The sequence below is a fragment of the Bombina bombina genome, chromosome 7 (assembly GCF_027579735.1).
Source record: "Bombina bombina isolate aBomBom1 chromosome 7, aBomBom1.pri, whole genome shotgun sequence".
Classification (NCBI taxonomy): Eukaryota; Metazoa; Chordata; class Amphibia; order Anura; family Bombinatoridae; genus Bombina; species Bombina bombina.
The window spans coordinates 241658960-241664959 of NC_069505.1; positions in this window are offsets into that span (position 1 = coordinate 241658960).

Sequence of the window (6000 nt, forward strand, 5' to 3'; positions counted from 1 at the left end):
CTATGCTGCCCTCCACTGTCTTAATTAATTAAATGCCCTATCCTCCTGGCTTGCTGGAAAACTTTAATAACTGGAGCCATAAAACTGACTCAACAACATAACTATGTACAAATATAACTCTTAAATAACTTTACATAAAACTGTAATACTTGAATAACCACGCAGACACAGATATATGGGAAAAGACCCGAAGGTCGCATTTATTGTAGAACGTGAGAACCGGCTACACTCTGTGTACAGAGGCTGGTGTGTGCTGTGTGTGTACAGAGGCTGGTGTGTGCTGTGTGTACAGAGGCTGGCCGCCCATCTTTTGCTTAGAGGGCGGGACAATTTCCCTTACCCTAAGAGCCCCGTGAAAAGCCAGCCCAAAGGCGGCTGAGAACAGGGTAGCTTCGTAGGCGGATGAACAGACCGCCGGCAAAAATCGGCACAACGTTACCAGACGCTCAATGGTAACTGGTTCCCTGAAATCCCTGACCCTGGGCGCCATACGCCCTCAGCCCCGAAGTACCTGCCTAACCAGGAAGGTCTTCGAGGAGTCAGCAAGCCCATACAACTTGCAGAAAAAGGACACTGCCGCCAGGCGTGATCCCACCGCAGTCTTCGAAACACCATTACCTTTAAGTTCGGTAATCCATTCTAATAAGCCCCACTGGTCCCCGTCACAGGAGGGACGGCACCTGAAGTCACAAAAAGCGATCCACTCCGTCCAGTATTTCACATAAGTAGCCCAGGTAGACGGAGCGAGGGATGCCCGAACCATCGCAATCAAGGGGCCCCATCCAGCGCCACCTGCCATAAGTAAGTGGGACAGGACAATCCGTTAGTGTCCGCATCGGGCACCAGTGCATAAAATGCTTCCCATTGAAAACGGGAGAGCGCATCAGCAATCCTATTCTGGACGCCCGGGACATGCTTAGCACAGAACACAATATTCAGGTGCAGACACCTCAGCACCAACAGTCTCAAATACCGCACAACCGGAGGGGAACTAGATGAGAGTCTGTTAACAGCATAAACAACGCTCATGTTATCCGTCCAGAAAATCACCTCACGGTCGCGAAGCTGATCGCCCCAAATGTCAAGAGCGACCAGTATGGGAAACAGCTCAAGAAGGCATAGGTTTCTGAACAAGCCTCTTTCTATCCACGCGGCGGGCCATGGGCCAGCACTCCATTGCCCGGCCAAGAAAGCCCCATACCCGTGGGACCCAGCCGCATCAGTGAACAACTGGATTGCTGCGTTAGAAGGAACAACCTCCCGCCACAGACAGATCCCGTTAAAGTGGAGAAGAAATTCTTCCCAGACCTTAAGATCTTCCACCATCTCAGCAGACACCCGGAACCTCCGGGTCTGCGATCTTTCTCCGCACAGCTGCCTCTCGAGCCTGCGGAGGAATATTCTACCCATAGGAATAATCCTGCCGGCAAAGTTCAGCAAACCCAATAGGATTTGAAGGTCTTTTACGGAGCTATACAGCTCTGTTCTCATAGCGCGTACAGACTCCAACATGCGCTGAATTTTTTCTTGTGGCAGACGGCACTGCCCTGCCACCGAATCAACTTCGATGCCCAAGAAAGTAAGGCACGTGCAAGGACCCTGGGACTTGTCCTCCACCAGAGGAACTCCCATTCTATCCATCAGAACCCTGGTGACTTTCATCAGGAAAGCACACTCGGATGATCCTGTCCGCCCAACCAGCAGAAAATCATCCAAGTAGTGTGCCAGGCCGTCGAATCCTGCCACCTCCGTGATGGCCCAGTGCAAGAAGCAGCTGAAAGCCTCGAAGTAAGCACACGAAATTGAGCACCCCATTGGCAAGCATTTTTCCACGTAGTACTGCCCCTCAAAATAGCACCCCATAAGCCTAAAAGAGGAGGGGTGAATAGGCAGGAGCCGGAAAGCAGATTCTACATCCAGCTTTGCCATCAGAGCTCCGCCCCCCGCCCTGCAAACTAGCGCCAATGCTTCATCAAATGATTGGTAACAAACTGAGCTAAGTTCAGGGGGGATGGCGTCATTCACCGAACGACCCTTCGGGAAGGACAGATGTTGGATGAGCCGGAATTTACCCGGCTCCTTTTTTGGGACTACCCCCAAAGGTGATACAACCAGCCCTGGGAGGGGAATCTCCTCAAATGGACCTGCCATACGACCCAGCCCAATTTATTCATTCAGTTTTTCCCGCAAAACCCCAGGAAACTGATATGCGGATTTTAGGTTCCTGCGTGACAAGGAACCCTCCACGTGCAATCCGACTGGGATAACAAATCCCGACCGCAGACCGCCTCCAAGCAGCGAGGCGGCCTCCTTAAATGGGTATAGCAGCAGCCATTTCTCAATTACGGCCACCTTCAGAGGTGTGGCCGCCCTTTCCAACAGGGAAAGGTTTGGAGCCAGCTGCTGGTCTCTCCTGGGAACGACCCGCGTCCTGGGTTCTGGTACACTCGGACCCTGAGTGGCTGCCACCGCAGGTTTTGCACGCGTGCCGAAATGTGCATGCCGCTCCCCTGGTACACGATTTGTCCTGGAAGCGCCAGCACACCCCTGTGGGCCGCCGTCGAGAGCGCTGCAAGGCCTTAACGCCCCCCGATGCTCCGACCGCTATTACAGGCGCCGCCTGTTTTTCAGGACCCAATTGCGCCCACAAACGCGAATCAACGTCACCGAAAGTAAGAAGAGGGTTCCCAACCATCTTCCTACGGAAGGCAGCATCGTAGTCCCGCCAAGCTCCATCCCTGTACTTCTCGTACACTGTTTCAATGGAATCCTGATATTTCAGGATGTTCAAAGCTTGATCAGGAAATTTAGAGATATAACAGGACACATAAACCCTAAAGCACTTGCGCCATTCCTCATAGGAATCAGGACGTTTAAATTTTTTCGGGCCCGTGCCATCATCCGCCATTTCTTTCTGGCGATAAGCCTCCGCAGAGAGCTCAAACATGTGCACATACCTCCCACCCTGAATGCGCCGAACCATCTTAGATTTGAGATGTTCATGTAGACTAAACGCAGGCCATGTGTCAGTGTCCCCATGTAACGCTGCCCTGCGCCTGTTCCCCATAACCGGGCTAACTAAGTCTGTTGACGCAGGAGGTGTCAGCATAGGAACAGTGGGTTCCATGCGGGATGAACCAGGGGGGGGGGGGGGAGACCCATAGCCTTCCTTTCTTCCACTAACCATTTCACCATCCTATACATTCTTTTCTGCCCTTTCGCTTCCAACCCCAGGGATCTATCACTTTCAGAACCGGAATCATCCGAGGATGAGCTTAAAGCACTACGTTCAAAAGTAATAGTGTGCTTACCAGCTCCCAAGAGGCGTTGCACCGGGACAGGACCAGAAGAAGTGGATGGCTGTTCCTGAGACTGTGGCTCCCTCTCAACGGCACTGGGGGTGGCCTGGAGTGGCAGTAATGCAGTTCTGGATTCCATAATGATCTGTGGAGAAAAATGCGAAAGAGGAGTACCCAGGGAAGGGAATGAAGGCCCACTAACCACATTACCACGGGACCCTAAGGGACTGGGGCTCCTGTGATCACTGCCACACTCCACAATACCATCATCAACCATATCAGCCATACGCACATTCATCACTGCATTAGCAAACTGCACTTGTCTACTCTGTTCAGTCGCAGCCTGCGTGCCCTGACATAGACTGGGCGTGATAACCGGGCCTTTCTTTGCTGAAGCCCTAGTAACAACGCCTGGGGGAGCCCCGCTGAGGGCCACACCCGCGGGCGCCGCCCGCTCACCCTGTCGGGCGCTACGTTTGCTGCGTGACGCAGTACTACGGCGTCTGCTAGGCCGCGATGTATTCGCGGGCCGACGCTTGCCCCCAGCCTGCGTGATTGCGGCCTGAGGCCCTGCATCTTGTTGCGCAGTAGGCATATTCCCCGTCAGGCCTGCGGCCTGCTCATTAATGTCTGTTTCCCCAATCTGGGCCCTACCGGGCGAATGTGCCCTTGCTACTTGCCCCTCGGAAACCACTTGCCCCTCAGACACACCATTTGCCCTGATCGGAGCACCATCAAGTGCTAACATACCCCCGGTCAGGCTTGCGGCCTGCTCATGAGATCCCTCATGCAACCTTCTACCCCTTTCAATGGCCGCCAAATCAGTGTCCCCTCGCGGGCGCTGAGTAATTGAGCCTCGCTGCGCACCCCCCGCGGTGTCGCCCCCCCCCGGGGTACCCCTCTCTTACCTGTGTACCCCGGTGGAGACGACGATGCTGCCCGCTTGCTTCTGGATTCCGGAATGGCGTTCCCGGACGTGACGTCACCGGAAGTGACGTCACCGGAAACGGCCAAACCAGAAGAGACGGGCCCTGACGCGGCCATGGATACCCGCTTGGACGCCGGCGCGCGAACCGAAGCTGGAGGACCTCCCTGGGATGCCGACCCCCCGCCGGAAAGCACCGCTGCCAAAGATTGGAGCAGCGCCACCGCCGTGGAGACCGCCTCACCGGTAAGAGTGACCGGTTCAGGTAAAGCCTCACCCCCGCGACCACTCGCACTGGGAACAGAGCCCTGCTCACCTACCACAACCCCCTCTGCTACCTGGGGACCCACTGCTACCACTGGAGAGGGGATTAAAGGAGGAGTGGGAGAGGGGGAGACAACCATAACCTCAGGGTACAGGCTAGGCCCTGGGGGACGACTCACCGGGCGAGGGGGGGAAGGCTGCACCACATCTTCTCCTGAGTCAAACTCATCGATCATCAGCTCATCTAATTCCGACATCTTCTTCCACAGGACTCCTGACAGATGATCCTGACGCTGTGAAGACGAGCTGGAAAAGAGGGTTTGGGCCTTGGGAGCTGACTACTTAAAGGTAAGCTAAACCCCACCCTCACTAATGCAACATTGTTGCAACTTCACAGCAGCACACTCCTAAGGGCCTTAATTATTATGGTCGTTCTGGGCTATGCTGCCCTCCACTGTCTTTGTAATACAAAGCACACACCAGCCTCTGTACACACAGCACACACCAGCCTCTGTACACACAGAACCACCAGTCTCTGTATACACAGCACACACCAGCCTCTGTACACACCAGCCCCTGCATACACAGCACACACTATCTCCTGTGCACACCATCTCCTGTGCACACAGCACACACCAGCCTCTGTACACACAGCACACACCAGCCTCTGTACACGCACAGTACACACCAGCCTCTGTACACACTAAGTACACACCAACCTCTGTACACACACTGCACACACCAGCCTCTGTATATACAACACACACCAGCCTCTATACACACAGCACACACCAGCCTATGTTTACAAAGCACACACCAGCTTCTGTATATACAACAAACACCAGCCTCTGTAAACACAGCACACACCAGCCTCTGTATACACAGCACCACCAGTCTCTGTATACACAGCACACAACAGCCCCTGTATACACAGCACACACCAGCCTCTTTGCACACAGCACACACCAGCCTCTGTGCAAACAGCACACACCAGCCTCTGTACACACAGCACACAGCAGCCTCTGTACACACACAGTACACACCAGCCTCTGTACACACTCAGTACACACCAGCCTCTGTACATACAACACACACCATCCCCTGTACACAACACACACCAGCCTTTGTACACACACAGTACACACCAGCCCCTGCATACACAGCGCACACCAGCCCCTGTGCACACAGCACACACCAGCCCCTGTGCACACAGCACACACCAGCCTCTGTGCACACAGCACACACCAGCCTTAAGGGATTAAATGCTTATCGGTCGCTAGCCGTAGAAGGGTACATATAACAACTTAACTCTATAATAAAAACACAACAACTTTTTGTGGGTAAAATTTTTAACCGTCACAGGTTAAACATTTATTAATTAAATAAGTAACCATGGAAACCAACAAGGTTATGATGGCGGCTGAACGAATGCTATAATGACAACCCAGCACTGCAGAAGGTAAACGGCCCAAACGGAAACTGCAGCAGAGCGGGACCTCTGCTCATAGAAAC